This window comes from Tachyglossus aculeatus, chromosome 9 (assembly GCF_015852505.1).
Source record: "Tachyglossus aculeatus isolate mTacAcu1 chromosome 9, mTacAcu1.pri, whole genome shotgun sequence".
NCBI classification, from domain to species: domain Eukaryota; kingdom Metazoa; phylum Chordata; class Mammalia; order Monotremata; family Tachyglossidae; genus Tachyglossus; species Tachyglossus aculeatus.
The window spans coordinates 64,485,464-64,499,106 of NC_052074.1; the positions used below are offsets into that span (position 1 = coordinate 64,485,464).

The window sequence follows — 13,643 nt, forward strand, 5'->3', positions numbered from 1 at the left end:
CACCTGATGAATGCTTCTTCTTCCTTCTGTCCCCCCAGCATCCCCTCTTCCTCCTCTAGTTTCAAAAGCAACAGTGTGAATCAGAGGTTTACCTTCTGGATCTGTTTTCTAATTTATACACCGTGATCTGGTGAAAGTTTGTCTAATGAGTCATTCCATGTTATGGGATGTCCGTCCGCGATTCAAGAATTGATGGTGATGGAATCAAAAGGCCACTCTGACTGATTTCTATGGTATTTATCTCAGTAGATGCAGTAAACTGCACGATGCTATTGCCGGAGAAGGAGCGGCCAACCTAAATTAGTTAATAAGATAAAGCCCTTGGTGTTTAGTTCATTTGTTATTCAAAATTCATCTTCAAATTTCTGGTAATTACCCAATTATAATGAATTCTGAAGCTTCCCTGTTCACAGGAACTATTAAGCATCCTACATCCAAGAGAGCAGATAAACCTGAAAGATTTTTCCTATTTCTCCAGGAGTAGCAACTGATTATTCAGAGAAGGCCAGTAAGAATGATAGTGATGATAATGAAAGCCTCTTTTATGCTAAGACTGCACAAAGGTGAAAGAGCAGAGTATTTAAATTAAGCAATTCAATAATCCAGATGAGGCAGTATTCATTCACCATTTGCAATGTATAGTTCAAAGCCTGGGTTCACTTTCAAGTCATTAGTATCTGCTACTGAAATCTCAAAAGATATTCTGAAAGGAATTTGAATGTTCCGAGAAATGAGGTTTTGCTTCTGAGATCTGTGGGTTCTAAATCTGTCTAGTCTTGGAGATATGAAAAAATTAGGGAACTTTTTATAGAGGAAGGGGTTTTCCCCTGATTTTTAAAACAAAATTCCCCAGGTGTACACCTCAGGGGTAAAGGAAAATCTGTTTTCTTTTTAACTGCAGCTCTGGCACTTGTCGGCTGTGTGACCTTGGACAAGTCACTTAACTCTTCTGTGTCAAAGTTTCCTCATGGGGATAAGCCATCTGTTCTACCTCCCCAAAGACTGCCAGCCCCACGTGGGACAGGAACCATATCCTATCCGCATATACTGTGTCTACCCCTGTGCTTATTACAGTTCTTGGCCCATAGTAAGCAGCCATCAAACCCACAATTATTATTATTTATTATTCTTTCATTCTTATCAATAGGATAATATAATCAAAACAATACATAATAATAATAACAATGGCATTTATTAAGCGCTTACTATGTGCAAAGCACTCTTCTAAGCGCTGGGGAGATTGCAAGGTGATCAGTTTGTCCCACGTGGGGCTCACAGTCTTAATCCCCATTTTCCAGATGAGGTAACTGAGGCCCAGAGAAGTGAAGTGACTTGCCCAAAGTCACACAGCAGAAAATTGTCAGAGCTGGGATTTGAACCCATGACCTGTGACTCCAAAGCCCGTGCTCTTTTCCACTGAGCCATGCTGCTTCTCTTAATAATATGTCTTATTAATACATATCCATATTAATAAGATAATTAGTATCTGTTATAGTTATCTTTAATACTAATATAATAATAATAAACTATAAACCAATACAAATTGACAAATAATCAACTCTTCAGGATTGCAGAGATGGTACACTACATGTTCCTGAATGCTATAGTAAGCTTCATCATATTTATTCATAGTTTTTGTATCAACTGCACACTTTGGAGCCTAGGGTTTCAGAAAATAACAACCATCAGATATTATTATTTTCATGGGAAATGAACACTTGAGGTCACAAAACGCAACACGTTTCTCTTATAGCTGTTTCTGCAATTGGTTCTTATGTAGCTTTATCATCAGACACCTGATTCCTATAGAATGTATTTTCCTTAGAATATGAAATTATCAGAAGCCAGGAGGCAAGCAATTTAAGAAAGAGCCCAAAACATATTTAAGAGAATCTAGAGATATGTATTTTCATTTAATGTGCATATTTGTAAAATGCAATATACATTTTTCTTTGGCAGAGATCCCCCCACCCTCATCCAGACACTTGTAATATTCTGACTGAACTACATTATCTGTCTCCTTAATGGCCTCATTGCTCCAGTCTCTATCCTCTCCAGATTATATTTCAGTTGGTTGCCTGAATCATTTTTCCATAATGTTTTACTGTATACATTCATTCATTCGATTCAGTTGTATTTATTGAGCGCTTACTGTGTGCAGAGCACTGTACAAAGCGCTTGGGAAGTACAATTCAGCAATAAAAAGAGACAATACTAGCCCACAACGGGCTCCTAGAAGGGGGGAGACAGATATCAAAACGAGTAAACAGGCATCAGAAGCATCGTTATGAATAAATACAACTATAGATGTGTGCACCTCATTAATAAAAATACACAGAATTATAATTACAAATATGTACAGATATGCACAAGTGCCGTGGGGTGGGGAGGGGGTTAGAGAGAAGGGAGCGAGTCAGGGTGATGGGGTGGGGAGGGAAGGGGGAGCAGAGGAAAAGGGGGGCCGAGTCTGGGAAGGCCTTCTGGAGGAGCTGACTTTTCAGTAAGGCTTTGAAGAGGGGAAAAGAGCTCGTTTGGCAGATGTGAGGAGGGAGGGCATTCCAGGCCAGGGGTAGGATGTGGGCCAGGGATCGATGGCAGGACAGGCGAGAATGAGGCCCAGTGAGGAGGTTAGCGGCAGAGGAGCAGAGGGTGCGGGCTGGGCTGGAGAAGGAGAGAAGGGAGGTGAGGTAGGAGGGGGCGAGGTGATGGAGAACTTTGAAGCCAGTAGTGAGGAGCTTTTGCTGGATATGGAGTTTGATAGACAACCACTGGAGATTTTTGAGGAGAGGGATGACATGCCCAGAACATTTCTGTAGGAAGATAATCGGGCAGTAGAGACTGAAGTGGGGAGAGACAGAGGGTTGGGAGATCAGAAAGGATATTGATGCAGTAATCCAGTAGGGATATGATGAATGACTGTACTAACATGGTAGCAGTTTGGTTGGAAAGGAAAGGGCAGATCTTCGTGATGTTGTGAAGGTGAGACCGGCAGGTTTTAGTGACGGATTGGATGTGTGGGGTGAATGAGAGATAGGAGTCAAGGATGACACCAGGGTTGTGGGTTTCTGAGATGGGAAGGACAGTAGTGCCATCCACATTGATGGGAAAGTCAGGGCGAGGACAGGGTTTGGGAGGGAAGCACAGTCTCGGACATGTAGAGTTTTAGGTGGTGGAAGGACATCCAGGTGGAGGTGTCCTGAAGGCAGGAGGAGATGCGAGCCTGGAGGGAGGGAGAACAGGGGAGGTGATCAAGACTTAGGTATCATCCACATAGAGATGATTAGTTGAAGCCGTGGGAGCGAATGAGTTCACCAAATGAGTATGGATGGAGAACAGAAGGGGACCAAGAACTGACCCTTGAGGAACCCCTAAAGTTAGGGGATGGGAGGGGGAGGAGGAACCCATGAAGGTGACTGAGAATGAACAGCCAGAGAGATAAGAGGAGAACCAGGAGAGGATGGAGTCAGTCGCATCTCCCCACTCCTCAGAAACTTAAGATAGGCCATAAACTCTAACCCTTTTTTTTAACTGCATTTGTCAACCGTTTACTATGTGCCAAGCACTGTTCAAAGTGCTGAGGTAGATAGAAGCTAGTCAGCTTGGATCCAGTCCGTGATCCACAGTTTTAATCCCCATTTTGCAGATGAGGTATCTGAGAAATGGAGAAATTAGGGGACTTGCCCAGAGTCACAAACGGACAAGTGGCAGAGTTGTGATTAGAAGGCAGGTCCTTCTGATTACCAGACTTATGCTCTTTACTTATCTCCTCTCTCCTCTTCCTACACCCCAATCTATTCACTGCACTCCACTTTTGACTTTCCCATCCCTCATTCATGCTGCCTCTAATCCTTCCCACTTCAAATCTGCCAAAGCGCAGCTCTCCCCATCCTGCAAGCCTTTCCAAATCCCCGACTCCTCCAGGAGATTTTCTAAATTAACTTTTCTTCTCTCCAGTGTCATATCCTCCAGATCTCAGCTCAACCCTCCGGTGACACCTCAAACAGCCCATAGCACTTTTGTATACAAGCTTTGGGGTTTAGCCAAAGCTTGAGAGTAGAAAATCCAATGGAATCCACTCACAGTCTCCTTAAAATGACTTCAAAATCAAGTCTTTTGGGTGCATGATTAGGCATGGAGACAGAAGCAAATATTTTTCTGGCCTTTTCTTCACAGAAAAAAAAGAAGAATAGAAACTCAGATTTTAATATGCTAGTAATAATGTCCTGAGATTATTGGATCATTTTTTTTTATTCAGGATCAGGTAAACATTTGAATAATAAAAACTGACTTGAATATATTTTCCCAAAGCTTTAGGAGGCATCTATCATACACAAAGGATATTTAAAAACTCTTCACAGCCAATTATCTCTGCTTTTTTAACTCATACTAATCTGTACACTCACAAACGTGGGACATTCATTACTTATTACCAAATATTTACCATCACTAAATGTAAAATTATTTCAGAAGCTTTCAATAACAACAGATTAAGGGTAAGGTCACTATAATGTGACTTCCCATCAGCATTATGCACGGGGAATTGAATGCCTCGGATTAAGAAAAATGAAAATTATCTTCAGAATGTGTAAATCAAAGTTATGCTTATTAGTTCTAATTAGGTTATGTCCTTAATTAAATCTTTGTTATTGTTGGTGGTACTTTCAAAAGCCTTTGGAGTTATCTGCCAGCCACAGCAGCTGAAGGATTTTTGGGTAGAGTAATCATGCTTGTCAAAGTCCTTCAAAATCATATTCGCTTACCCCATTTCATCATTTTTCCCTGAACAAAGGTTTAACCTATATGCTCTATTAATCAGCATTTACATTAGTGCACTCCGCTGGTAGAAAAAAAAAAACCCAACCAGTTTAGATTCTTCCTACTTTTCGCTTTCTCCCTTCTTTATTTTAGCCAACCAAGAATGCAAAGCAAGGAGAAAAAATATTTCATGACATTGGAAATAGGACACAACTCAAGAATACAAGCTTCTTGTAGGTTAAGAAGGTTTCTTTTGTTTCCATAGTATTTCCCAAGGGCTTCATACAATAAAAACATTACTACTTTCTTTTCATGGTATTTGTTAAGGGCATACTATGCGTGAGGCTCTGTAGTAAATGCTGGGATAGATACAAACTAATCAGGTTGGACACAATCCATGTTCTCATGGGGCTCACGGTCTTAATCCCCATTTTACAGATGAGGTAACTGAGGCACAGAGAATCAATCAATCATATTTACTGGGTGCAGAACACTGTACTAAGCACTTGGAAGAGTACAATAGAACAGCTGACAGACATCTTCTCTTGCCCACAATGATCTTACAGTCATTAACACTGTAATACAGATATTAATATAAAAATATGAATATGTACATAAGTGCTTTGGGGCTAAGGAAGGGGCGAATAAAGGGTGAAAAATCTAAGTGCTAAGTTGATAGAGAAAGGAGTGGGAGAAGAAGAAATGAGGGTTTAATTAGGGAAGGACTCTTTGAGGAGTCCTTAATAAGGCTTGAAAGGTGAGAAGAGCGATCCCCTGTCAGATATGAAGAGGAAGGACATTCCAGATCAGAGGGAGGGTGTGAGGGACGGCTGGACGGTAAGATAGACGACAGCGAGTTACGGCAAATAGTTTGACATTAGAGGAACGAAGAGCGTGAGCTGGATTGCGGTGGGAAATCAGGGCAGAGAGGTAGGAAGGGGGAAGGAGTTTCCATTTGATGGACAACCACAAGAAGTTCTTGAGATACGGGGAAACGTGGACTGCATCATTTTATAGGAAAATGATCTGGGCTGCAGTGTGAAGTACAGGCTGGAGTGGGGAGAGACAGGAGGCAGGGAGACCAGCAAGGAGGCTGATACAGTCATTAAGGCAGAACAGGATGAGGGCTTGGATTGAAGTGGTGGCAGAGAAATGAAGTGACTTGTCATTTGCCCAGCAGCAGAGAAGTGGTGGAGCCAGGATTAGAACCCAGTTCCTTCTGAATCCCTGGCCCATGGTCTATCCACTAGAAGAATGAGAAGCGGCATGACTTGGTGGAAAGCAGATGGCTTTGAGAGGCAGAGGACATGGGTTCTAATCCTGGTTCTGCCACATGTCTATTGTGTGACCTTGGGCAAGTCATTTGACTTCTCTGTGCCTCTCACTTCTCTCATCTGTAAAATGGGGATTAAGACTGTGAGCCTCATGTAAGACGGGGACTGTGTCTGACCTGATTGCCTTTTATCTACTCCAGCTGTGTGCTATGTGCTTGGAACATAGTAAATGCTTAACAAATACCACAATTATCATCAGGAGAAGCAGCATAGCTCAGTGGAAAGAGCCCGGGCTTCGGAGTCAGAGGTCATGGGTTCAAATTCCGGCTCCACCCCTTATCAGCTGTATGGCTTTGGGCAAGTCACTTGCCCACTGTTGGGTAGGGACTGTCTCTATATGTTGCCAACTTGTACTTCCCAAGCGCTTAGTACAGTGCTCTGTACACAGTAAGCGCTCAATAAATACGATTGATTGATTAACTTCTCTGGGCCTCAGTTACCTCATCTGTAAAATGGGGATGAAGTCTGTGAGCCCCCGTGGGACAAACTGATCACCTTGTTAATCTCCCCAGTGTTTAGAACAGTGCTTTGCACATAGTAAGCACTTAATAAATGCTATCATTAGTATTATTATTATTATCAATACTTCAGGAGGCCTTCCCAGACTGAGCCCCCTTTTTCCTCTCCTCCTCCCCATCACCCCGCCACCTCCTTCCCCTCCCCACAGCACTTGTATATATCTGTACAGATTCATTACTCTATTTTATTTGTACATACTATTCTACTTATTTTGTTAATGGCGTGCATATAGCTATAATTCTATTCATTCTGATGGTTTTGACTCCTGTCTACATGTTTTGTTTTGTTGTCTGTCTCCCCCTTCTAGACTGTAAGCGCACTGTTGGGTAGGGATCGTCTCTATATGTTGCCAACTTGTACTTCCCAAGTGCTTAGTACAGCGCTCTGCACACAGTAAGAGCTCAATAAATACGATTGAATGAATCAATGAGCTACAATGATTCACAATACTTGGGAGTATTTAAATGGATGAAAGCTTAACAGGATTTTAGGGAAGAGAGGATTTCAGATTCCTCAGTGGGGTGAACTTATTTGTCTCATCTTGGGAAATAGGGCTGCCCTGATTTGCTTCCTGAATTGTGTGAGAGCAGACATGGGGGAAAGAGGGAGTTTCTAACGGGCCTTTGGAGATTGAGATTCAAAAGGATTTTCCGAGAGCACCTGGAATTCATTTTGGATTAAAAGCCAGCAAGGCCCTTGCAGAAAGTCTCCCTTTCTCCTTCCTGCGTCTCCCTCAGTTTGGGTTCCAAATGGATTGTGCTGATTTTCCAATTCTGTTACAAGTGCAGCACTCTTTGGACTAACATACTGTTCACGATTCTCAACAGTCACTGCAATTCTATTGGAATGACAATGCTGTTCAGAAAACTTCTGAAAGAATTCACCACTACGCCTATTGATCAGATATTTCAGGACTTTTGAATGAGAATTAAGACTGTTTATCAGCAGAGACTCCTTCCTAATCTGCTCTAGTGTGATAACTGTCCCCCAATGGCAGATCCTAGAATCTGGAGACTTTTCACCTCCACACACAAATACCTGTTCTCCATCCTACTTCGACTTTGAGCCCCATGTGGGAAAGGGGCTCTGCCCCACCTGATTAACTTGTATCAACCCCACATTTAGGACAGTGCTTGACACATCTTACATTGTCGAATGATCTCTGACCCATAGCGACGACATGGACACATCTCTCCCAGAACACAATGCCACCATCTGCAATCGCCCTGGTAGTGTATCCATAGAGTTTCCTTGATAAAAATATGGGTGTGGTTTACCATTGCCTCCTTCCGTGCAGTTAACTTGAGTCTCCACCCTCGACTCTCTCCCAGCCCGCAAGCTGCCCAGCATGGATGAGTTTTGACTCGTAGCAGGTTGCCTTCCAGTCACTAGCCACTGGCCAAGCTAGGAATGGAATAGGTAGGCCTCTGCTTGACTCTCCCTCCCGTAGTCGAGATTGGTAGAGGACTGGAAACTCTCCAAGTGCGACCCTGAGAGGGGAAGTAAAAGATGATTCCAAAATGGCTTCCCAAGAACTGTTGATACAGATAGTCGAGACTGGTAGAGTACTGAAAACTCTCCAGATATGAATCCTTAGCAACTATAAGTATTATTATTACCATCATCATCATCATTATTATTATTATTTTTATTACCACCCAGAGCAATCGGTACAAGCTCCCAGCTGCAGCATCTGGTAATGCCACTGTAGCGGTATTGTTGTTAAGGCTTCCCGTTATTCCCATCTGCTGCATTGTAGATGGGCACCATGATATGAGCCAGGAAATAGAGGTGTTGGCAACCTGAGACTGGTGAATTCCATGGTGAAGCTTCGTATGGGACCAATGATGGGGTTTCTGTGGGTTTCACTTTAGGCCTCGTCTTCCTCCTCTTTTCAGCAATAGAACGGTCCATGTTGCTGTCACCAGTCACTGCCACAGTTGTCCTGTTATGCCTGGGTGGGCAGGACAGCAATACCTTAAAACGACCATCCTACCCAAATAGGCATGCCTAATCACCTTTCTGCAGAACCCAAAGACCCTGCAATATATAGACCCTCACCTTATCCGCCTGAGCTCACTTGGGGTCTAGAATTACAACCAAAACCCTCTGTGAAGAATTGACAAAATGATCTCCATGGTCAACCAGGGGCTATCACAGGGAGGTTGGAGGGTAAGGCGAGGCCATGGGTGGCCACGACAGGGGCCCTCCCCAAACATGTAGTACCCGCTGGACTTCCCGGAGCACACTATCTTTTTCATATATGAGCAGTTCTGGTCCCCCGAATGGAACCTCCCTTCATAAACAATGGTTGAGTCTGATTCCAAGCGTTTCAGTACAGTGCTCTGCACACAGTAAGTGCTCAATAAATACAATTGAATGAATTCCCACTCTTGTCAGGCTCTTCCTGGGCAATGGATGCGACAAGAGACGAGTTGTGGGTGTTGCAGCATTTTGGGGGGTATGCACAGAAGTGCTACATGCAAAGTCATTTACGCCCAAGATGGCTGCAACATGGAATCGATATTAGGCCACCGTGCTATAATACATATGTTTTAAATGTTCTTTATTAAACACTATGTTCCAGGCACTGTACTAAGCGCTGGGACAGATATAAGCCAATCAGGTCAGACACAATCCAAGTCCCACCTGGGGCTCACAGTCTAAAGCCCCATTTTCCAGATGAGGTAACTGAGGCACAGAGAAGTTAAATGACTTGCCCAAGGTCACATAGCAGACAAGTGGCGGAGCCAGGATTAGAACCCAGTCCTCTGACTCCCACCAATGTGCACTTTCTATTCGACCACACTGCTCCTCTGCTAATGAAGATAAATAATAATAATGTTGGTATTTGTTAAGCACTTACTAGGTGCCAAGCACTGTTCTAAGTGCTGGGGTAATCCGTTTGTCCCAGGTAGGGCTCCCAGTCTTCATCCCCATTTTCCAGATGAGGTAACTGAGGCCCAGAGAAGTGAAGTGACTTGCCCAAGGTCGCGCAGCTGACAAACGGCAGAGCCGGGATTAGAGCCCATGACTTCTGACTCCCAATCCCAGGCTATTTTTCACTGAGCCACGCTGCTTCTCTAAAATACAGGTATTTGTTAAGTGGTGTGGTGTGTGTCGGTCGGTACTGAGTTCTGGGGTAGATACACTCCTACATAGACTGTCAGCCCCATGAGAGGCAGGGACTACATCAGACCTGATTACCAGTGCTTTGAACAATGCTTGGCACATAGCAATCAATCTACTATATTTGTTGAGCACTTATTGTGGGCACAACACTGTACTAAGTGCTTGGGAGAGTACAATATAACAATACAACAGAGTTGCTTGTACATATTTATTCTATTTATTTTATTTTGTTAATACGTTTTGTTTTGTTCTCTGTCTCCCCCTTCTAGACTGTGAGCCCACTGTTGGGTAGGGACTGTCTCTGTATGCTGCCAACTTGTACTTCCCAAGCGCTTAGTACAGGGCTCTGCACACAGTAAGCGCTCAATAAATACGATTGAACGAATGAATGAATTCCCCGCCCACAGTGACTTACAGTCTGGGGCTTATAGTTTATATTAAGCACATAGTAATTATTATACAAGCTAATTAGGTCAGACACGGTTTCTCTCCCCCACAGTGTTCAGATTCTAAGTAGGAGGGAGACCAGATGTTGAATTGCCACTTTACAGATGAGGAAATGGAGGCACTGACCAGTTAAGTGCTTTGCACATAGTAAGCACTTAATAAATGCCATTATTATTATTATTATTATTATTATTAAGTGACTTACCCAAGGTCAAACAGCTGGCAAGCATCGGACCCAGGATCAGAACTCCTGCCGTCTAGGCTCCCAAGGCCTAGCTCTTTCTTCTAGGACATTTTGTCTCTCTCCTTTATGTCGCGAGCCTCCGGTTCGCACAAACCAGGGCCTTCCTGGAGGAGCGGTGTGGCTCAGTGGAAAGAGCCCGGGCTTTGGAGTCAGAGGTCATGGGTTCGAATCCTGACTCTGCCACATGTCTGCTGTGTGACCTAGGGCAAGTCACTTAACTTCTCTAAGCCTCAGTTACCTCATCTGTAAAATGGGGATTAAGACTGTGAGCCCCCATGGGACAACCTGATCACCTTGTATCCCCCCAGCACTTAGAACAGTACTTTTCACATAGTAAATGCTTAACAAATGCCATCATTATTATTATTATTATTATTGTCCATCTTCAATGCCCTAGGTCATCACTGGTGGCAGAATCAAGTTGGCATCTCCCTGCTTCTGGGTGATTCATCATTCCTACACTGAGGTAAAAGGCTAGTGAAAAAAGCGGTGTCTAAGGGGTCCATGCTGCCAGAGATGCAGTCAGGGACCCTCGAGTCCTTAGAGTGCTCTGCACACAGTAAAAACTCCTAAATACATACTGTTGATTGATTGATGGATTGATCCTTGACCAGAATCAGGACAAACAAGCAAGTCGGAATATTCCCCTTTCCTCTTATGGTAAGGGGTAGTAGTGTGGATGTTTAGCTACAAGTTGGTGAAACCTCTTTGGAAACTATTTTATAATGTAATTTTATGGTTCCCAATAGGTGCTTTCACTTTAATTACTAAGTGTCTGCTCCATTTTCTGGGTCTCGGGGAAGTTCTCAGCAGCACTTGTGGCCTTCTCACTTCCCCAAATCCTCAGGAGAGGCATTATAATTCAATTATATCTAGTATACCTTTAGAGAACCCCACAGTTACCCAGATGAGAATAAAATAAGTACTATAGTTCTCAAAAATTCCCCTCGTTGTAAAGGTGAATTGCTTTTTTTCGAGTGGCTGTCAACAATCCACACCATCACAGCATGTTAAAATATCTTCAGATAAGAACGGGTCTAAAATTCCAATCTTTTACAAATACAAAGTAAAACACTGTGGGGCCAGTTCTTCTAGAGAACTTTGGCTTTTCTATTTCTAAATGCCGCAAGAGTCCAATAAAATCCTTCTCTTTTATCCCCAGACCTCACTCCGTCACTTACAGATAATATCCCATACATTTTAAACGAATTAAAGGTCAAACCAATACAGCCTGAGCCACAGAATTGATGAGCATCTTGTAAAATTTAAACAAGACAAGGTGAAACTCGTCAAGAGTTGCTTAGTATAGAGATTAAACAGCTACTGGGGCTTCAGCATTTTCAATCAGTAATCAACAACAAATTTCAGACTTCCACATTTGCTAGAAAAGCTAAAGGAGTGCTTCCAATCTTTATATACCTGCTCTAGAATCCCTTACACTGTCTCTCCAAAATTGTTCCATTAGCGTCTCAAAATGGCTCATCATTCATTCAAATGAAAAAGGTAGAATGATTAATATGGGGAACAGAAATATAGAGGGTTTTTTTTCTGTTTTTCTGAGGGATTCAAAAGACAAAAATCTCCTTGGGGAATCAATCAATCTTTCAATCAACCAATAATGTATTTATCGAGGAGTATTTTTTCTTCCCAATGTTCCCACTACTTATAGTTTAATTTTGTTTTTCTGACCATCCCAACGTATTGTAAGCTCCTGGAGGGCACTCAATCAATTAATCAGTGGTATTTATTGAGGGCTTACTGTGTGTAGAGCACCGTATAACAATAATAATAATTGTGGCAGTTTTAATAATAATAATAATAATTATTGTCATGGTATTTGTTAAGCACTTACTGTGTGCCAGGCACTTTACTAAGTGCTGTGGTAGATTCAAGAAAATCCAGCTGGACACAGTCTCTGTCCCACACAGGGCTCACATTCTTCATCCCCATTTTACAGATGAGGTAACTGAGGCACAGAGAAGTGAAGCTGCTTACCCAAGGTCACACAGCAGACAAGTTGGCAGAGCTGGGATTAGAACCCATGACCTTCCAACTCCCAGGCTCAGGCTCTATCCACTATACCATGCTGCTCCTCTAAGTGATCCTTTCAATAATAATAATATTAATGGCATTTATTAAGCACTAACTATGTGCAAAGCACTGTTCTAAGCACTGGGGAGGTTACAAGGTAATCAGGTTGTCCCACGTGGGGCTCACAGTCTTCATCCCCATTTTCCAGATGAGGGAACTGAGGCCCAGAGAAGTGAAGTGACTTGCCCAGAGTCACACAGCTGACAAGTGGCAGAGTGGGATTAGAACCCATGACCTCTGACTCCCAAGCCCGGGCTCTTTCCACTGGTCCACGCTGCTTTTAAGCGCTTACTGTGTGCCAGGCACTGTACTAAGCGCTGGGGTGGATCCAAGTAAATCAGATTGGACACAGTCCCTGCCCCACATGGGGCTCCTCGTTTTATAGAAGTGGCAGCTGAGGGACAGAGAAGTGAAGTTAATTGCCCAAGGTCACACAGCAGACAATAATAATAATGATGATGGCATTTGTTAAATGCTTACTATGTGCAAAGCACTGTTCTAAGCACTGGGGGGGGAATACAAGGTGATCAGTTTGTCCCACATGGGGTTCACAGTCTTCATCCCCATTTTACAGATGAGGTAACTGAGGCACAGAGATGTTAAGTGACTTGCCCAAAGTCACACAGCTGACAAGTGGCGGAGTATGGATTAGAACCCATGACCTCTGGCTCCCAAGCCCGGGCTCTTTCCACTAAGCCACACTGCTTCCGCAAGTGTATTAAGCACGTGATAGGCATAGGTCAACTTCGGTTGTATTGTCCCTGGCACTTAGGACAGGGTTTCAAATTCATTAGGAGCTCAGTAAATACTGTTCTTGATCATGATAATGACATAACAATAATAATAATAATAATAATGGTATCTGTTAAGCGTTTACTATGTGCCAAGCACTGTTCTAAGCACTGGGGTAGATAAAAGGTAATTAGGTTGTCCCTCATGGAGCTCACAGCCTTAATCCCCATTTTACAGATGAGGGAATTGAGGCACAGAGAAGTGAAGTGGCTTACCCAAGGCCACACAGCAGACAAGTGGCAGAGCCAGGATTAGAACCCACGTCCTCTGACTCCCAAACCCATTCTCTTTCCATTAAGCCACGCTGCTTTTCCCATATTGTGCAACTC

General features: G+C 43.1%; 1 non-coding gene across 1 annotated transcript; it reads right to left on the reverse strand.

Moving 5' to 3' along the window:
* Window positions 1–7,970: 7,970 nt before the first annotated feature.
* Window positions 7,971–8,108, reverse strand: LOC119932626. The gene has a single exon (XR_005452371.1). It is a non-coding gene; the product is annotated as a small nucleolar RNA SNORA7 (small nucleolar RNA).
* Between the last annotated feature and the right edge of the window lie 5,535 nt (window positions 8,109–13,643).